The following is a 20,768-nucleotide window of genomic DNA, read 5'->3' as shown; positions in this document are numbered from 1 at the left end:
ACTTTCACAATATACGCCGAAATGCTCACGGGTTACCCAAAATCAAATCCGAACATACGCCCAAGTCCGAAATCATCATACGAACATGCTGGAACTTTCAGATCCCAATTCCGAGGTCGTTTACTCAAAATTCTAATCCTAGTTCATTTCTTCAATTTTAAGCTTTCAAAATGAGAATTTCCATTTAGATTTGACTCCAAACTTCCTGAATTTTAATTCTGACCATACACACAAGTCAATATACCTAAGATGAAGCCGCTCATGGCCTCAAACTGTTGAATGACGCGCCGGAGCTCAAAACGACCGGTCGGGTCGTTACAATCTCCCCCACTTAAACATACGTTCGTCCTCGAACGTGCTGAGAACTACACTGAAGTAGTCCAAAATCACTTGTTTAACACATCATGCACCTTCCCATGCTACCACTACTCCGTTGAGCACATTAGCTCGATAATTCTGTAGATATACTTATTTATTCAAGCAAATAAGCCATTAGGCCCAATTCCAACATCCTGAATTTCCCTGCCAAGCCTGTTTCCATCATACGACCACCATATCAATCTCCACACGTTGTACCCAAACATGACTGCATAACTTTGCTGAATTCACACTTTGCATCACTTACTCATAGAACCACAATAACATTCTTTAAACATAATGGTCGAAATTCCACGAATCTGATGCTCCCATTGCATCTCATGATCTACACAGGTCTTGCTCTAGTTTTTTTTTATATTTTTTTTCAACACCGATACGACTGAAGAGATGTGCCGAAATTCACAACCAACTGCTGAATCAACAATTCATTGGATCTACACTCCTGACAAGTTCCATTACCTTGTCCCAAACCAAAGAATGATCTTTGCTCTATAATATACTTCATATAATCAGTTTGCACTGACCCCAAATCTAGTAACCTCGTCTCACCCAGTACGAACTGCTCAGGCAATAAGCCACCTCAGACATAATCAAAAATCCCACAAGACGCCACAATGTGCCAGTATGCTATCAATTCGAACGCGATACAAAAGGAAGGCGAACTCTAGAAGGAACTACTCAACTCGCACACTAACATAGACTTCCTCAGAAAACAGGGAAACAGAACACACAAAAGCAAATATGGGCACTGAACTGAACATCACACTGTTGCGGCGTGCAACCCGATCCAAACAACATACCCATGGCGGTGTGCCACCCGATCCACATATAGAACTCACATAAGGAGATATACGTCGAGCTGAATAGCTCATCACATCAAAATACCGAACATCGGTCATAAACACACTAAGGTGCATAATATCATTCCCAAGGAAACATATAGCGCTATAGGCTACAAACTCAAGCACAACTGAGGTGCGATACATGATCTAAGTCTCATCCTGCTCATATAACATCACCGCTGAGCGGAACCTCAACACATAAGGAATTTACCAAGCCGTCTCACAACTCATACGGTGCAATATATCTTTACATGAATTAACTGACCACGAAATAAGACTGCGACTATCCTTCCATAAAGAGCGCATTGCTGAAATAAACACAACTGGCCTGACGTAAGGCTCACTTCCACATTTAAATCTATCCACCGACCTCAAGTCGATCCTGATCGTGCCAAGCTAGGCCAATAATCTTTCACAGGTCCATAACCCAATAAACAGAGTGCCCTCCAGGCATAAATTCTCAAATGGATGATATTACCAAAATCCTCATACTTGGTTTAAATTTCTAATTAATCAAGTGACTACATGTCACACTTATACAATATTCCTGTGGGACAAGCACCTACCATCTTCCGAATAATTAACGGGTCTGCACATCCAAACCATTGGCTGCACTAACACTGAAAAGCGATCAAGAATCCCTAACCAGGATGCAAAGCCTTTCTCACAGAACACCGACCTCAGGTGATACTGACGTCAATACCCATCTTACTCAAAACACTGAAACTCATATACTGCTCATCCGAGATCGTGACATCACAGTCATTGACCAAACTGCAACCTTGGTCCTTACTTCAAATTCCATACCACTCACTGCACCTCACGTGCCAATATACGATAGACGCGATTTCCATCACAACTCTGGAACCGCCGATAGGCTAATACTTCATCACATAAGACTTTCCATTTAACTCACTTCAGGAGAACTATAGCAGCATACAGGCGAATCCTCATAATCGTCGAATATGCCAATCTCTAAGTAGTTGTCCAAGCCACCATAACACTTTCTGGGATCCGCCTACTCATAATAGGCCCTAACAAAAGAATGCTTCAGAATAACATCAATCACTGCGGCCGACAAGCCTCACATGCATAACTCGATCACGCTGAACGAACCGATCACTGACACCAGTATACCAACTCAACTATGGCTAATCAATCTACTTCCTTCCAATTTATCCTTGATTGCCTTAGAAATAATAATATCTCCCTTTAACACCTAACTTATTTTAAACAAACTCACCCCGAGTGGCCTTAAATCATGATACCATGCTGTCTCAAATACCATGACCATTTCATGTCTCTCAAATGCTACACCGCAAGTCAAAACATCATAGAACATTCTGTGTCTTTCTTCATAAGCTGCTTCAAAAGCTTGACTCTTAACCGTACTTATAGACTCAAAATCATTAGGCACCACACTTTACCTCTTGAATTAACTAGGACCGCTATTGAGAGCCACTCAGCTCTGACTTGGCCGCGAATGCAACCAACTCTACTGAATTTTATAACATATGAATACCGTTGTTATTCTCCCCTGAGGGATCTACTATATGAAGGCAGATATTATGAACTATATTATGGGATCGTGTGGCACGCCGTCCACTTATATATGATATTATGGGATCGTGTGGCACGCCGTCCACTTATATATGATATTATGGGATCGTGTGGCACGCCGTCCACTTATATATGATATTATAGGATCGTGTGGCACGCCGTCCACTTATATATGATATTATGGGATCGTGTGGCACGCCGTCCACTTATATATGATATTATGGGATCGTGTGGCACGCCGTCCACTTATATATGATATTATGGGACCGTGCACGCCGTCCACTATATATATCATGGAAACCAGAGTTTCTTCTGTTTATTTCCGATATTTCATTTTTATCTGTTACTCCCCGATAGCATGTCCCCTCCCAGTTTTACTTTGTATTATCTTGTTATTGTTTTCTTGCACTTGTTGTATATATATCTGTACAGGTTAATTGTGGTAGGTACTGTCTAGCCTCGTCACTACTTCGCCGGGGTTAGGCCAGGCACTTACCAGCACATGGGGTCGGTTGTGCTGATGCTACACTCTGTGCATTTTTGGTGCACAGATCAGGGAGCAGCTTACGGACCGCAGCAGTAGGACTTCTGGGAGCTATCTTCAGTCCAGGGACTCTCGAGGTAGCCTAGCTGGCGTTCGCAGGCCGAAGTCCCTTTCCATGTTTTTTGTTTGTTTATCTTGTATCAGACAAACATGATGTATTTTCCCTTCAGACATTGATTGTAGTATTCTGTAGTAGTCCGTGAGCTAGTGACACCAGACTCTGGGTAGCATTTTGGTTCAAACTTCCGCACTTTTGGTTTTCAGTTGCTTTAGATTTAAAGTCTTCCGCTTAGATTTTGTCTCGTTTATTATATTGTTTGAAAGAAAGCAGGAAAGGTGTTTTAAATATTTGGCTTGCCTAGCTCTGATAGTAGGCGCCATCACGACACCCGATGGTGGGAAATCCGGGTCGTGACATCAGCCCGTTTTCAGACCGGCCCAGACCGATTAAAATCGGAACCGACCCGGACTGGTACAAGGGGGCCGGGTGGGGCTAGTTAAAGGGGTGGGGGGTATGTGCCCATTTTAAAGTGATGAAAGTGTGGGTATCTAACGGGCCGGATCAGCCCGTTTTTAGACCAGCCCAGACCGGTTAAAACCGGAACCGGCCCGGACCGGTACAAGGGGGCCGGGTGGGGCTAGTTTAAGGGGTGTGGGGTTGGTCCGTTTACTTAAATCCTACCGGTTAATCGGACCGGTCAAACCCGGTCAATCAAAATCCCTGTAGAACCAGTTAAACAGCCCGACCCGGTTTAAAGGTTAGATTTCAATTTTTTTTAAGGTTTTAGAGTCTAAGACAATGCAAAACCTTTGAATTTACTCTTTTTCGTTAATTTATTTGTTATTAAATGTAAACCTTTCAATTTGTAAGTTTGAATTTTGAAATAAATGTAGCACTTGCAATTTACAAGTGCAATTTTTTTGACATCTTCATTGTATTCTTTATATTAATATGATTACAATAGTTATACAAAACACACAAAAAAACACTAACCCGACCCGGCCCGGTCCCTTGGACCCGTAACCCTTATGGTTTATTTTTTATCCGGATGAACCCGAACCCGTTAAGCCCGGTAACCCCTAACCCGTAACCCGCCCAGTTCCAAACTCATACGGTTCAAAATATTTCCTACCCAGCCCGGCCCGGCCCACCCGTTAGACACCTTTAAATGAAAGCAAGGGGTATCGGACAATTTGTCCATATTGTGAATGGGATCACTATCCTTTTGTCATAAAAGTTAACAAGTCATGTGGGGGTATTTTTTAAAGAATAATTGTGGGCCTCATAAATACTCTTTAATTACCAACTCAATTTCATATGGAATCTTTACATCCCTATGCGACATAGGAAATTTTATTACCCTCAATGTTTAAGGTTTGACTTAATTACACTTAGTATACCAAATTACTAATTCTATACCATAATTAATTAAGGGTATAATTAATTGTACATTTTTTACTCCTTAATTAAAGGAATCTGAAAATTCTTCTTTGTTTATATGAGAACAAAATTTGAAGTGCTTAATCCAGGCATTCTTGGATGCAGATTCTTCCAATATTCATTCTTCGATGCAATAAGTTTCTCGTTGAAGCCTAATACAAAATATTGCTTTTGGTTCTTCCATATATTCCAGATGATGCTATTAGTTGTGATGAAAAATCTGTAGCAACTTTTGGTGAATAAATACTGCATTTCTTGGGAATGTTCGGTAATATTAACTGAAAATCTTACCTTAACATTTCCCAATTCAAACATCCATCAAAACCATTCCAGTTAGAGATAAGACGAAAACAGAATCAATTAGCAACAGAGAATATGCTAGATATATACTGGAAGAACATATCTTTCAGTATATTTTCTACAAAAATTCTACAAATATACAACAAATCAGTTTAAGTATGTATAAAGCAGTATTATTTGTAAGGGTATCTACATAATTACTACATTTATACTAAATTGTAGACTGTTTTTTGCAGAAGATTTGCAGAAGTTTTAGTCATTTTTGATTTGTGAAAACAGAAAACAAAGCATCTACAATCAGAATACAAATAATCTACAATTTATCTACAAAATATCTACAAACTGGGTACATTGAATTTTAATATCCGAATTCCTATTCAATTGTAGCTTAATTGGTATTTTCGACATAATTTCATTTTTTGCGGAAGATTTTGTAGAAATTTTAGTTGTTTTGGATTTGTGAAAACAGAAAACAAAGCATCTACAATTAGAATACAAATAATCTACATTTTATCTACAAAATATCTACAAACTGGGTACATTGAATTTTTATATCCGAATTTCCATTCAATTGTAGCATAATTGGTATTTTTGACATAATTGTGTTTTTTCAGAAGATTTGTAGAAGTTTTTATTTGTGAAAACAGAAAATAAAGCATCTACAATGAGAATACAATTTATCTACAATTTTTGCAATATGTCTTCTTCTTCTTGTTCTTCGACTTCGAGTTTCAATCTGAAATTCAGTCAAAACCAAGTCTAATCTTCACCAAAACCCTTCAAAATTGAGATATAAACTCCAAACCATATTCTCGATTATTTTCAACAACACCCAGTCCTAACAAATAATAATTTTTGAAAACCCAAATTAAAACTTTACGAGACAAGTGTTAGTGTGTCAGTTGTGTTTGCCTCTTCGTAAGGTTGTTCTCTCGATATTTTGTACTCTCTTTTATTATAGTGGATTGCTAATCTCCGCTATGGACGTAGGTCAGTTGACCGAACCACGTTAAATATTTGTGTCTCTTTTGGTAGATTTCTCCTTTGTTGTATGATTTATTGTCGCTCAAGGTTTGTTTTGCTAGCTTCCGTATGACACCTGATTTTTACGGTCCTAATAGCTTCCACAAAAGGAGACGAAACGCGTGTAAATGGAAGTGCCCACTTTATAAGCTAATTGTTGATAGAAAATACTCTTGCAAAGTGCTAGAAATAGAAGTTGGTGTAAATCAAGTGCGGGTAAAGGAAGAGTATCTATTAAGGAGCAAAGAAGTGGGTCCGCTAAGCACAGATGGCAGAGGGTATTTTCGATTTCTCCATTAGCAGATAATGGTTTGATTACTTGAGGAAAAACCCTTGTTAATTGTGATGCACTCCTCCAACGATTTTTGGTGATTGTCCCTTTGCCGTTTGATGTGACTACGGATTGCGAGGAATCAGTGGATTTTTGATTGGTGGATTGGGGGGAGGGAGTGGAAGAGAGTTTACGGATTTTCTAGGGGCGAATGGGGATTTTAGAAAGGTTTGAGGGATTTGAGGGAATATCGATGGGAGGGTTTATTAATAAAGCGGTAGAATCAGAATTGGGTTAAGATAGGGATGGAATTTGGGTTTCGGTTATTAATTGTGGTTTGGTTTGTTTTAACCGGGTTGGGTTTGGGTAGATAGGCCTAACCAAGGTTAAAATTATATAGGACATGGGTTAAGTTGGATCAATAATGACAGGACACGTGAAAATGTGGGTCTTATAAATATTTAAAAAAAACAAAAAATTTCAGTCGTTAATCAAGTAATGGCATAGATGGGCCATTCCTGTAATGGCAGTGACATGGAAATAGCAATTTTTTAACGATGGGATGGATAGACCATTTCTGAAAGTTGAATGGCATTTTTAACCCTTTCCGTATAAAATATTTGACTTACTGATTTTCGATTTCTCACACTCCTAAAAGAAAGTGTATCCATTATTTTTACCATGTAAGCCTTCAGGCAGCGAATGTTATCAAACTACCAAGTTCTTATTGGTTTTCTGACGTACTATCTTTGCTCTTTCATTACCCCCTTTTGGAGCTCAAACATGCGCTATTCTTTTTCTTCCCGGAGGGAAAATATATAAAGATTCTTTTACCCCCCTAAACATATTACGAGTGAATTTTGTTCCACCTCTATGACACTAGATCCAACGCATGAAAATATTTGATTTATGAGCGCGTTTTACACTAAATTTAACGGATAGAATGATTTAAAAAAAAAAAGAAAAAATATTTTAAAATAACATTTACTTTATAAAGAGACCCACCGGTTAAATAATATTACCCGATCCAATTCTTTTCCTCTTCTTCAAGAACCCTAAATCTCCCGCTCCTTCAATTACTCACAATTTCTGGCAAAGATATAGAATTTCGAACAAAATCAAATTCTTTTATCTGAATAAAAGCTTTATTCTTATCTATAATTTTTTGGTTCATCTCATTTTAGGGCTTCTTGAGTGGTTCAAATTTGTTTAATGAAGAAGTATGTTGCAACCATGGTTATGTGCTGCCGATATTGACTGTTTGGACCCCTCGAAACTCCGGTAGAAGATATTGGGTGTGTCCATATTATGGGGTAAGTAGAAGAATCATTAATTTTTGTAAATTAGTTTAAACTTTTACTGATTGACCTTTACTTAATTTCTTGTGTTTCATCGCTGTATGGTTATCTTGTGATTTTTGGCATTGGAAAGATGCTGAAATTGATCCAAGATCGAAATTTGTTATTCCTAAATTGGTAGAGAAAATTGGTGAGCTTGAAAGTGCATTGGAAGCGTATGAAAGTGTTGAGACGCCTAGGGGAAAAACAATTGGAAAGGAAGATAGAGATGCAATTGGATAAGTTGGAGGGAGAGATTGAGAAGATGAAAGAAAGGGAAGAAAAGTGGAGGAGTAGTTTGGTTAAGTCCAAGATTAGGGAGAAAATATTTTGATTTTTTGTGTTGTGTAGATGTTTTATATTTATAAGCTAAGTGTTTCATCTAGTATATGTGAGTGATGATTCAATGAAATTGCCTTAGGCTTTGTTGTGGCTATAATATCTTTAGTGTTGCATCATTTTGTTATAACATCTTTTGTAAAAACTTATGGTAACTTTTTTTGTAATATAATATTATAATAATCCACCGGTTATTTTGAGCATTTGTATTTTGTTTGGTGGTTCGAGGGCATGAGATATGAGTAGCTCCGTATGATGTATTGTGACTTGTGTGAATCTTCATTTTTGATTTTTGGGTGATTCGATATTGTTTTGGAAGAATGATTCTCATTTTAGAAGCTTTAAATAAAAGAGTTGACCAAGTTTAAATTTGGTATATTTGACCCCGGATCGGAGTTTTGATGGTTCTGGTAGGTCCAGATGGTGATTTTGGATTTGGGCGTATGCTCGGATTTGTATTTGGATGTTTCTAGAAGGTTTTAGTGTTAATTGACGAAAGTCGACAATTTAAAGGTTTTGAAAGTTCATAGGTTTGACCAGATTTGATTTTGATGTTATCAGGTTCATATTTTTATTTCTGGAGTTGGAATAGGTTCGATATATCGTAGCACTTGTATGCAAAATCTGAATGTATTCCGGATTGGTTAGGCTTGAATTGGATGCTAGATTGGAAGTTTGAAGTTTATGAGCTTAAGAGATTGAGATTGATTGATGATTCATGATTTTAATATTATTATGTATGATTTGAGGCCTCAAGTAGGTCTGTATTATGTTTAAGAACTTATTGGTATGTTCGAACGGGGTCCCGAGGAGCTTAGATGAGTTTCGGGGTGCTTTCGGGCCATTTCTAGGCCTTTTTTAGTTACTGATTTTTGGCTATAGGGTGTGAATCGCGCTTGCAGATGTGTTTGCAAAGAGCAAATTGTTGTTTGGGCCTTATGAATCGCGATCGCGGAAGCCTTTCTCGTGATCGCGTAGAAGAATTATGTTATCATAGGGCTGACTTTGGAAGCTTATATCTTGTAATATATAAGAAATTTGGAGGTGATCTAAAAACAAAAGTTGTAGCCCTTTGTTTCTAGTTTTTAGAAAATTAAACCATTTGTTATTTGAAATTTTATACAATAAGTTATGGCCATTAAACTATAAGCTGTCTGGAAAGAGTTTAGGAAGGATGGAGTTTCTTCATCACGATCGCATGGCTTCATGGCCGTGGTCACAAAGGGTAATCTGTGGTGGGCATTTTTGGAATTGCGATTGCGAGGTTTTTGACAGCGACCGTGAAGAAGTATGACTGGTAGGGCTTTAAAACATCCAATTTTGGGCATTTGAGTTCATTTTCTCTATTTTTGAGTTCTCGGAGCACAAGTAAGGCGATTTTGGAGGAGATAAACACCCAAATCACAAGGGTAAGTAATTTTATCTATATATTTTATTTCCATGGATTATTATACCTAAATCAAGGATTTGAAGAGAAAAACTTGGGGGTTTTGACTTGAACTTAAGAGAATGAATTTTGGGGTTTTAAACATGAAATTGAGGCCGGATTTGGATGAAACCTATATGGTTAGACTCGTATTCGAATGGGTTATTAGATTTTGTGAGTTTTGTTGGATTATGAGGTGTGGACATGAGGTTGAATTTTGGATTGACTTTGATTTTTATTAAAAGATCGAAGCTTTATTGTCCAGAATTATTTTTCATGGCTTTTATTTATGATATTAAGTTACTTTGGCTAGATTCGAGTCATCCGAAGCTTGTTTCACACGGGAAGGGATTTTTAAATTTTGACTTAGATTCTTTGAGGTAAGTATCTTGCTTAACTTTGTGTGGGGAAAACTACCCGTAGGACTTGGTTTAATTGGACTATTTGGATTGTGTGGAAGATGTGTACATGAGGTGACGAGTGTGTACACGACTTTATATGTGAAAATTGACTGGGTTAGACTCTTAGGCTTCTTATATGCATTTAATTGAATATGTAATTTCTTGTTCTATATCCCATTGTCAATTTTATTCTTATATGCATTTAATTGAATTTGTCATATCATGTTGTATATTCCATTGTCAATTTTACTCTTATATGCATTTAATTGAATTTTTCATTTCGTGTTCTATATTCTATTATCAAGTTTATTCTTATATGTTTTAATTGAATTTGTCATTACATATTCTATATTCCATAGTCAAGTTTATTCTTATATTTAATTGAAGTTGTTAGTACATGTTCTATCTTTTGTTGTCGAGTCACTCTTATATGTATTTAATTGAGGTTATTATCACATGCCATGCCTTTCATTGTTAGGTTTATTCTTAAGCAAGTTGAAGTTAAAGTTATTGAGAGCTACTAATTTATTTTAGTTGAAATTGTTGTTTTATGGAGTATCTTTTATTGTTGAGTTACTTTCCATTTCATTATGTTGTTATTGAGATTCTTGTACACATTGTGGTTGAGCTGTATGTTATGTGTTGTGATTACATTGGTATTATTATTTTGGAAATGTTGTGTCCTATGGGCATGTGTGGTACGAGTTGATATGTCATGTTATTGTTATTTTGGTACATATGGATTTGTTGTGTGGACTGATTGTTGTTATACGGAGCATAAGGGTGCCATCTCATTGTTATTGATTATGCAAAGTGATACGAGTGGCTATTGATATATTGTCCGGGTAGAGTGATACAGATGGCTATTGATATATTGTATGGGCGGAGCGATACTAGTAGCTATTGTGTTATTGTCTAGGTAGAGTGATATAGGTGGCTATTATGTTATTATCTGAGCGGAGTGATACAAGTGGCTATTGTGTTTATTGTCTGGGCGGAGTGATACGAGTGACTATTATGATATTTTCAACATGGAGAGATAAGAGTGTCTATGCCAGGGATGATTTGTGATGGCCTTTGAATGTTATTGATGATATTCATATGGTGGTGTGATTTCCTTGTGTGCGTCATACATATTACGTGATTTGTTGTGTTATTTTCAATGTGCTACTAGGTATCTCTCATTTCACCTTTTGACTTGAGCTATTATAGTACACTTGCACATGCATGTACCGTAACATGTCATTTATACCAGTTCAGGGATACGAAACTTGATGTTCATTGATCATGCACATGTATTCTTATATATCTGCTATTTCTGTGACATGATTGGACTGTTAGTCCGTGACCATACCGGGCGAATTGTGATATTAAGCCTGCGATCATGCCGGGCAGATTGTGATAGTGAGCTTGTGACCATGACAGGTGGATTTTCGTATTGGCACGTGAGTTGTCTGTGCGGTTTTGATCGATAATGTGGGCACGAGTTGCCATGTGTATATGATTTATGATTTGGGACTTGTGACTTGTGGTTATGAGGTGTGGTACCTCGGGGTAGCTCTGCTGTACACCTCGTGTTAAAATGGCTTGATTATTTGGTTGTCGTTGGTATTCTTTAATTGGTTTCACTGGTACCTAACAGGTAGAGCTGCTTTATGGAACGACCTGATTGGTCATTTTGTGTAAATGCATCCCGTTACCCCTTTTATTGCTTCATATATGTGAGTTTATGCTTTTATGACTAGCGGGGTTGATTAGTTTTGCTCCGGGAAGCTTTCGAGTTGATTAGGACCCTTAATTCTAGACTTAGAAGTTTAAAATTTGAAAATATTGGCCAAACTTTAACTTTTGTAAAAACAACCCCAGAACTATCTTTTTATGGCTCAAATAGCTTTGTATCGTGATTTCGGACTTGGGCGTATGCCCGGAATTGATTTTAGAAGTCCATAGGTTGATTTGTAGGGATTTGCCGAAATTTGGCAATTTTATGTTGAAGAGCTTGACCATAGGTTAACTTCTAGCTATCAAGCTCAGAACTTGATTTTTATAACTTGGAATAGGTCCGTTATGGCATTTAGATATCGTTTGTAAAATTTGGTGTCGTTCCGAGTTGAGTTGATATGGTTCGACACAAGTTTTGGAAGTTGAAAGTTTAAAAGTTTGATTTGAGGTGCGATTCGTAGTTTTAATGTTGCTATGTGAGATTTGATGCCTCCAGTAGGTCCGTGTCATATTTTGGGACTTGTTGGTATGATTTGACGGGGTCCCGAGGGGGTCGGGTATATTTTGGATCATTGGTTGAAGACTAGTTAAGTTAAGAAACTATGAGTTTGACCATGGTCAATATCGAGTCAAGACGACCTCTTTTCAGTGTTTTAAGTGCGGGAGCAGGTCCGTAGTGTGTTTTGTGATTGAAATGCATATATAGTTTGTGTCTGGGAGGTTCCGGATGAATTTCGAGGCGGTTTCAGATCATTTCGGTGAAATTTTGATTTGGTGGTGCTGGTACTTTGCAATTGCGAACTCCGCATTTGCGAACATCTGTTCGCAATTGCGAACCTTGGTCGTAATTGCGAATATTTGGTCGTAATTGCAACTCTGCAATTGCGAACTTGTGGTCATAATTGCGAATAATTTGCAATTGCGAATTTTTGGTCGCAAATGCGATATCTGCAGTTGGGTTAAGAGTTGAAATTTCAAAATTTTAGCTCATTCTATCTTTTTTGAACTCTAGAACTCAGTGTGAGGCGACTTCTCAGGAGATTTTCAAGGAAAACATTGGGGGTAAGAATTCCTACCTCGATTTTGGTTAAATTAATCGAATCTATTGTTGTTTTTAGCATTTAATTGGTGTTTTAAGTTGGAAAATGTTGAACCCCCCTCTAGGCTAATTAAAGATTTGCGGGCCGAGTTATGATTGAAATTTATTAATTTTGGTATGATTGGACTCGTCGTTGAATGGAGGTCCTAATTAACTTTTGTAAATTTTGAGATATGGGCCCCTCATTGACTTTTCGAGTTGACTTTTTTGTTGTTGCAAATATCGTAAATTTTATTGTTCGAATTATTTTCTATGGTTATATTTATAGTATGAAATTGTTTTGGCTAGATTCGAGCCATTCAGAGTTGGATAATCAAGGGAAAGGCCTACTAGTGGATTGAGTTAGCGCGATTTAAGGCAAGTGACTTGCCTAACCTTGTGTGGGGGAAAATTCTCCTTAGGATTGGTGTTGTTGTGATAATTGTGATATGTGAAATCCATGTACGCAAGGTGACAAGTTTGTACATGGGCAAAAATGTGGAAATTACCGATTTTAAATATATAGATTCCTTTCATGCATTAATTGAGTTATTTTATCATGTTATATTCGTTATCATTAGTCTATTTTTACATGTTCTATTTGCCTTACCTTTTTCTTGCTAATTGCTCCACCTGTTTAGTTGAAGTTTTGTTCCCTTTACTCCGTCTTCATTATTTGACTGTTGAACTCTTTACTGAAGTTGTCATTCTTAGAATAGCTTGTTGTTGAAGATGACATTAAATTATAAAGGCTGTGATTTCCATTGAGGTAAAGTGTTGAATTGTGAAATACTATTCGTTTGAGTTATTCACTTTCGATTGTTTTGTTGAGACTTTGTATACATTATGGTTGAGCCCTGGGGTCCTTATTGTGAAAAATATTATTATTATTGATTTCTTTGGAAAGTTATAATATTTGGGCACTTTAGGTGCGATTTGTGATACATTGTGATATTGATAGGCATGCAGTGGTATAAGGTTTGGGGTTGAAATACGTGTGTTGAGATAAGGTGGGCTTGATACGCATGGCTAGTAGGGAAACTAATAGAAGCCATGCGGTGTGATAAGGTGGGCTAAAACGCGAGATGCTATTTCGAGAAAAATAATTTTCAAAACTAAAATGCAAGTCTCCCGTGGTGATATAAGGAAAGATTGTGAATTTATTTATAATTTGAGACTCTGAGGCGGTACCTTGGTAGTGACTCTTATTGATGCCTTTTATTCCTTCACTTGTGTTTTATTGTATTGCTCCGTGTCATAACGTTCTTGTTTTCTTCCATGATGTATTATTTGCCTTTATTCTGTGTAGCTAAATTGTGGCATACTCCTTACTCGTTTCATTTTCATTGTCATTTTTATTATATTGTTAAATCTTTCGTCTTGTTTCTTATTATTTCTGGTAAGGCCTTGAGCCCATTTAAGGGCTTATCTCCTTCAAATATAATACTCATTATATAGCAAAATAACTAGACATAATCCCTTGCAAAAAAATTTCCAAGAATTGCACACAAACCATAATTGATTTTCTGTTCTTTTCAAGTTCTAGTTGGAGAAAAACCTAGGGTTTGAAGGACCAAGATAGGAGCTGAGATATTCAATAAATAATTAAGTATACTGCTCTCATTCATCCATTTTTTATGCTGGAAATGTATGAGAAGTCATTCAATAATTGTAATAACTCACAGGACGGTGATCGGAAGCCGTGAGTTCAAGTTATTCAACTTGAAGTTGACTGTGTTTTGGGATATTTTGTTGTTGTTGGATTGTGTGTTTTGCTACTGTTTTAGGGAGTTTTGGAGGAGAAATGGTGGGGAGAAACACCATATAAATGTAGGGTGGTGGGCTGGTCGTTCATCATAATATTTTTGGGTTGTTTGACACTACTACGGTGATCGTTTTGTGTGTGAAGAGATTAGGATGTGTTGGGATATTTTGTTGTATTTTGTGATGTATATAAGGTAGGAAAATAATGTATATATGCTGTTATTGTTGTGTTCTTGTGTTGTTAGTGTTATCTCAAATTGGGAGGAAGTAAGGATTATAGGGGAGATGCTGCCCATTTAAATATAAAATAAGCTTGTTTTTCGTTATGTGATAATTTTACCTTTCGTAACTTAGTGATAGTATTGTTATCGTTGTTGTAGATTAAGGTGAGATGAGGCAAGTTCGACGTGGTCATTGGAAATATTATGATAAAGTATATTAAGGATAAACCTTCCTTCATTTTGGCATGATCCCATAACTACATGCATTTGATAACAAGACATAAAAAGAAGTTTATGTACATTATCCTAGTCTCATAAGTTATAGTATTCTCCCTTAACAGAACTTTATATCCAGTTAAGTACTGTCTTCTTCAGTCAAGAGAGCAGAGGGTATGTATGTATGTATGTATGTATGTATGTATGTATGTATGTGTGTCTGTGTGTGTGTGTATATATATATATACACACACACAAAGTATCAATATATTCATCACCATCGAGCTATAATTGGTGGGAAGACCCCTATTGGGCAACCTCTAATCAGATGGTAATTTATACACCGAGCCTACTGTGGCCGAGCGCCTAAGAGAGAGCTCAGAATGGCCGAGATACATAGCCTAGTATGGCCTAGCGCCTATGAGCGAGCCTACTACGGTAGAGCAGTTACACGTTCCGAGCCTTATAGGGCCAGACATCTATTTTACTAATTATATTGAGAGAGTTGAGTTAGTATCAACAGGTAAGTATATCTCCAGATCATCTTTCACTCCCGGTTACTTTCAGTTATTATATTATTAGTTTAGTTTCAGCTTTTAGTTATGCTATTGCCTTACATACTTGGTATATTATTTCGTACTAACATCACATTCCTGGGACGTGCATTTCATGAATGCATGTTCGGATAGGAAGACTGGTAAACCTCCTCCGTAGGTGTTGTCTGTGATAATCTTGATCGGTAAGCTCCATGTCCATCAGAGTTGCCGGGTCTAGGGTTTTGTATACATATTATGTATATATGTATTTACATTATGGGTAGGTCGGGGCCATGTTCCGACCACAGTACATCCATCAGTAGTGGCTTGTAGACATATCCTGTCAGTCAGTGCAGTGTGTTGGGCTTGTAGGCCTTCTATGTATATTTTTGTTAGTTTGTTAGCTATAGTAGTTATGACGGCCTTATCAGACTAGCTTTATATTGATATTCAGTCAGAGATAGTTCTCGTTCAGTGTCATATTTTGTTTCACAAATTATCTTGCAATGTACCCCTCTGGCCAAAGTATGACATTGTATGTTCAGAGTCCCCCAGTCTCAAGTTGGTACCCCAGGTTAAGTGAGGCACCGGGTGCCGGTTCCACCCCTCAGGTTTGGAGTGTGAAAAACTTGGTATCAGAGCAGTTTTGTCCTAGAGAGTCTACAAGGCGTATCTAGTAGGGTCTTGTTTTTAGATGTGTTGTGCACCATATTATATAAGCAGGGAACTATATGACATTTAGGAGTTGGTTACACTTACTTTAAAATCTAAATCGTACTGTAGAATTGAGTTATAGGAAATTTGAATTAAAGTTATGTATTGGTGTTTGTATACAGAGATGACGGTGACTGGGAAGACTACGGCTAGTCAGAGGAAAGATACAACATCGGGTGAGGGGACCAACATGGTAGCCCTAGTAGATGGGTCCTAGTTTGAGGCTCGTGGCAAGACCCCTTCTCATCCATTACCGGCTCCTCCACCACCTGAGAAGATTCTTAGGGATACCGCACATCCAGTTGCCCCTCCACTTCCATCAGATCAGGAACTGAAGAGTGCGGTGAATTTGTTGATACAGTTAGTAGCTACCCAGCAACAGGCTAGGGCACCAGCTAGTGCAGGGTCTTCTGAGGGGTCTGTGAGTTCAAGGGTCCAAGAGTTTATTACTTTGAATCCCCTAGAGTTCACGAGGACAAATCAGAGGGAGGACCCGTAGGATTTCATAGACTAGCTTCACAAGATATTTTGGGTTATGCATGCCACGGAGAAAGAGGTAGTTGAGCTAGAAGCTTTTCAACTTCGAGATATTGCCGTCCTTTGGTACGAGGGATGGGAGAGGTCCAGGGGAAGTGATTCACCTCCAGCTTTTTGGGAAAATTTTCAAATGCCTTCCTTTACTTACCGAGGGAGATTTGACAGGCTCGAGTAGATCAGTTTTTATCCCTTAAGTAGGGTAATATGAGTGTTCGAGAGTATAGTCCCCATTTTGACTAATTGGCCAGATATGCTCCATACGTAATTGCTAATATGCGAAACAGGATTCATAGGTTTATAGCAAGGTTGGCCTGAGGGTTGATCGAGGCATGTGCCACCGCTGCATCGCAGGATAGTATGGATATCTCCTGAATTCAGGCATTCGCCTAGAATATAAAAAGGGGCAGGCGTCGGCAGTATGGTACAGAGAGGAGTGAGCAAGGGCAACATAAGAGGATGAGATTTGCTAGGTCTCAAGAGTAGTCTTAGGGTAGTTATAGGCCCCAGTACTTCGAACAATCACCTAGAACTCTACCGCCTCAGTTATAAGGATACAGGAATGACCGCTATACTCAGTCAGGACCAGGTGAGAGCTCAAGGGCATCGGGTATGCAACGATAGAGAGGTTCAGAGCAGATATGGTCATTTTTGCCATGGTGTGACATATGTGGTAGAGGACACTTGGGACAATGTCGAGCAGGTTCCAACGCTTGTTATACATGCGGGCATCCAGAGCATATGATCCGAGATTGCCCAAATAGAGATTCTGGGGGTATGGCACAACCAACGAGTTCATCAACAAAATAATCTATGTTTGTGCATCCTTCAGGGCGTGAGTCTCAGTCTTCGGTGTTACATCTCGCATTTTCGTACGTTAAAAGTTTCGTCTTCAGTTAATTGACGTAGACTCGGGGATGAGATCATCTTGACATTAACGTATTTACACTATTTAAAACAAGCGATAAATAAGTATCATAAAGGATAAAGGGTACACGAATTAAAGAAAATGAGTTTCGTTTAAAGTGGCCAATTTGGGATAAAATACGGGTCGAGCGATAATACCCGATGATTATGAACTAGTACCATGCAAGGTACCATATGACCACGGTAGTATAATGTATAAAGTATATTAAAAATAAGTATAATTTTGAGCAATTTATGGCAATTTTTAAATTACGCGGGTAATTAGTTAATTACCGGGTAACGGGACATTACCCAGTTAACTAATAAATGGATAAAAATTTATAAAATACACCCCAAAAGCGTGGCACAAAGCCACAATGACTAAGAATGACTCTTAGTCATGTATGCCATGTGGCTACTTATGGTTAAATTAAAATTTAACTAAAATAAGACTTGAATATAAGTCTTATCTCAGAATGTCCATTAGGATCAAAATAAGACTTTGATTATAAGTCTTATCATTCTTCTTGGTTCAATACGTAAGGAGCTAGGATCAGAATGTTTATGGGCCCTTATTGATATGTCATCCTTTCTTCAAAATACGTAAGGAGCAGAAGCTCATTTTGTTCAAAAATTCAAAAAGCAGAAGCTTATTTTCGTTCAAAGTACTTCTGCATAATTCCATCAAAATTTTGCGGTTTCAAAAGAGTACAGTTCAATCTTCAAGAATATTATACGGAGTTTTCCTTACTCCAGGTATGTTAAGGCTACCCTTTCCTTCTTTTTGGCATGATCCAATTATACAGAATAAATGAGCAAATACACAGTTTTCATAAACGACTTTATTCATAGAAATACCAGGGGTCTCTATATTCTTGATTCCCCGAGTGACATATTATTATATCTTATGTTCATGGGTCTCAAAATAATACGCAGTTGATAAAGTTTATCCGAAAATAATATTGCGATTTTTTACGTATTTTCATGCATTTTATTCATTTATGCATGTACATTGACCCATAACCAGACAATGTTATATACGCGTATTTATATGTATATATTTATGTATATGGGATATAGGAAAAAGGTTACAGCGTTATATACACACCACCACCTGATCCGTTGGTATATGTTGATGATGTTGCCCACAGTGGCTGAGACGATATGATGGGTTGCCTCAGTGGCTTGATGATATAATGTACACCCATACCTATGCATGGAACGACATTTATATGCACGTGCATGCCATTATAAATGTTTCAGAATTTACAAAGTTATTCAGATTTAAAGATGTGTTTCTTTATTCCATGTTTCATCTATGTCTTTTACGTACTAATTTTCATGCCTTACATACTCAGTACATTTTTCATACTAATGCCCTATTAGATGGGGCCTGCGTTTCATACCCGCAGGTGCATGTAGGCAAGCTGACGGTCCCCCTTCTTAGGATCCCTGATCAGTGAGAGTTGGCATGCTCCACTTGATCCGGAGTTGCTTTTGATTTTTGTACGATATGTTTGTATATATATATGGGTATGACGTGGCTCAGTCCCGCCTTTTTATAGTTATATTTCTATTAGAGGTCTATAGACAGTATGCCTAGTTGGATAGTATGTGGCTTTGGCGGCTTCCAGTTTTGAGATGTATAGTTGTCTATAGCAGCCTTGTCGGCAAACCCTACGTATGTTGCACGTATATGTATGTATGCCTTTTTGGGCAGATTTCCTTCATGTATATTATTCTCGTAATTCAGCAGATGTTATTCAGGTTTATATCTTAGACACATGCTTAGGGGTGTTTGACAGGTATGACTCGGGCACCCGTCGCAGCCCACCGGTTTGGGTCGTGACAAAAGTGGTATCAGAGCAGTTTTGTCCTAGGGTTGTCTACAGACCATGTCTAGTAGAGTCTTGTTTATGGGTGTGTTGTGCACCACACTTATAGGCAGGAGGCTACAGGACATATAGGATGTTATCCTCTCTTTTTTATCTCAGATCGTGTAATACAAGAATTCATGTTCCTAACGATATGTTATATTTTCAGCGATGCCTCCAAAGAGTATGGCTGCCCAGAAGGGAAAGTCCATGGATGGTGAGACTACTAGGCAAGCGCCACGAGTTACCAAGGCTCAAGGAGAGTCTCATGGTGAGGTTCCATCTTAGAATTCACATACCCCAGCCCTTTCCAGAAGAGCTCCGAGGGGCACCAGCTCCAACGCTCGCCCCTGTACATTCAACACCTCAGCCAGATACACCGGGTCAGGAAATGAGAGATGCTATTCAGATATTAACCCGATTAGTAGATGCGCAGGCTCTACGTCAAGAAATATGTATTAGTCATACAGATAGGTCCGTCAGTGCGAGGGTTTGTGACTTTATTAATTTAGACCCTCCGGTATTCACTGGGGCATATCCGAATAAGGACCCTCAGGTATTCATTGATAGAGTGCAGAGGACGTTACAGGTAATGAAGGCCACTACGACTGAATTAGTTGAGATAACTCCCTATAGACTCCGAGATGTTGCAGTTAATTGGTACGAGTCTTGGGAATTGTCCATAGGTGAGGATGCCCCTCCAACAGTATGGTGTCGCGCCCCTTTTTCCCTCTTTGCATCAGAAAATTGGGTTTATGATATTTTGGGATAGGACAACTCATTCCTTTTGGGAACTGGGTTTGCATTTGAAGAGTCGCCACCTAATGATTTAAGGTACTTTAGGACACCTATAGGGTTCATTTCTAAGTTTTTTGATAACTAGAGATAGGGTAAGGGTTTGAAATTATTGTAAGGGGAAGGTGTTATGCACCCCTCAGAATCCACTAGTGTGGTTCCCGGCCAGACAGTTTTGTGAATTTTGAACAATTAGCAAATAGACAAGTATATGCTCAAATAGTAGGGGATTTAAGTTTGAACACATAAGAGTTTGAAAATAATTACTAAAAGGCGAATTTTGAAAAGGAGTTACAGTTCTACAAATACTTGAGAATGTAAAAGGAAAGGGGGTCCTAGGTTTATTTATAATATGGATCACATTAATGCAATGCCCGGTTGTCGGGCCCCCTTTTTCTCACGAAATCGGGTTTATGACATTTGGGAGGACAACTCGTTCCCTTTTTGGAAATTTGGGTTTGAATTGAAGAGTTGCCACCTAATGATTAAGGTGCATTAGGACACCAAGAAGGTTTGATTTGAGTAACCAGAGATTGGGTAAGGGCT

The sequence above is a fragment of the Nicotiana sylvestris genome, chromosome 8 (genome assembly GCF_000393655.2).
Source record: "Nicotiana sylvestris chromosome 8, ASM39365v2, whole genome shotgun sequence".
Classification (NCBI taxonomy): Eukaryota; Viridiplantae; Streptophyta; class Magnoliopsida; order Solanales; family Solanaceae; genus Nicotiana; species Nicotiana sylvestris.
Note: the sequence above shows the minus strand (reverse complement) of the source record.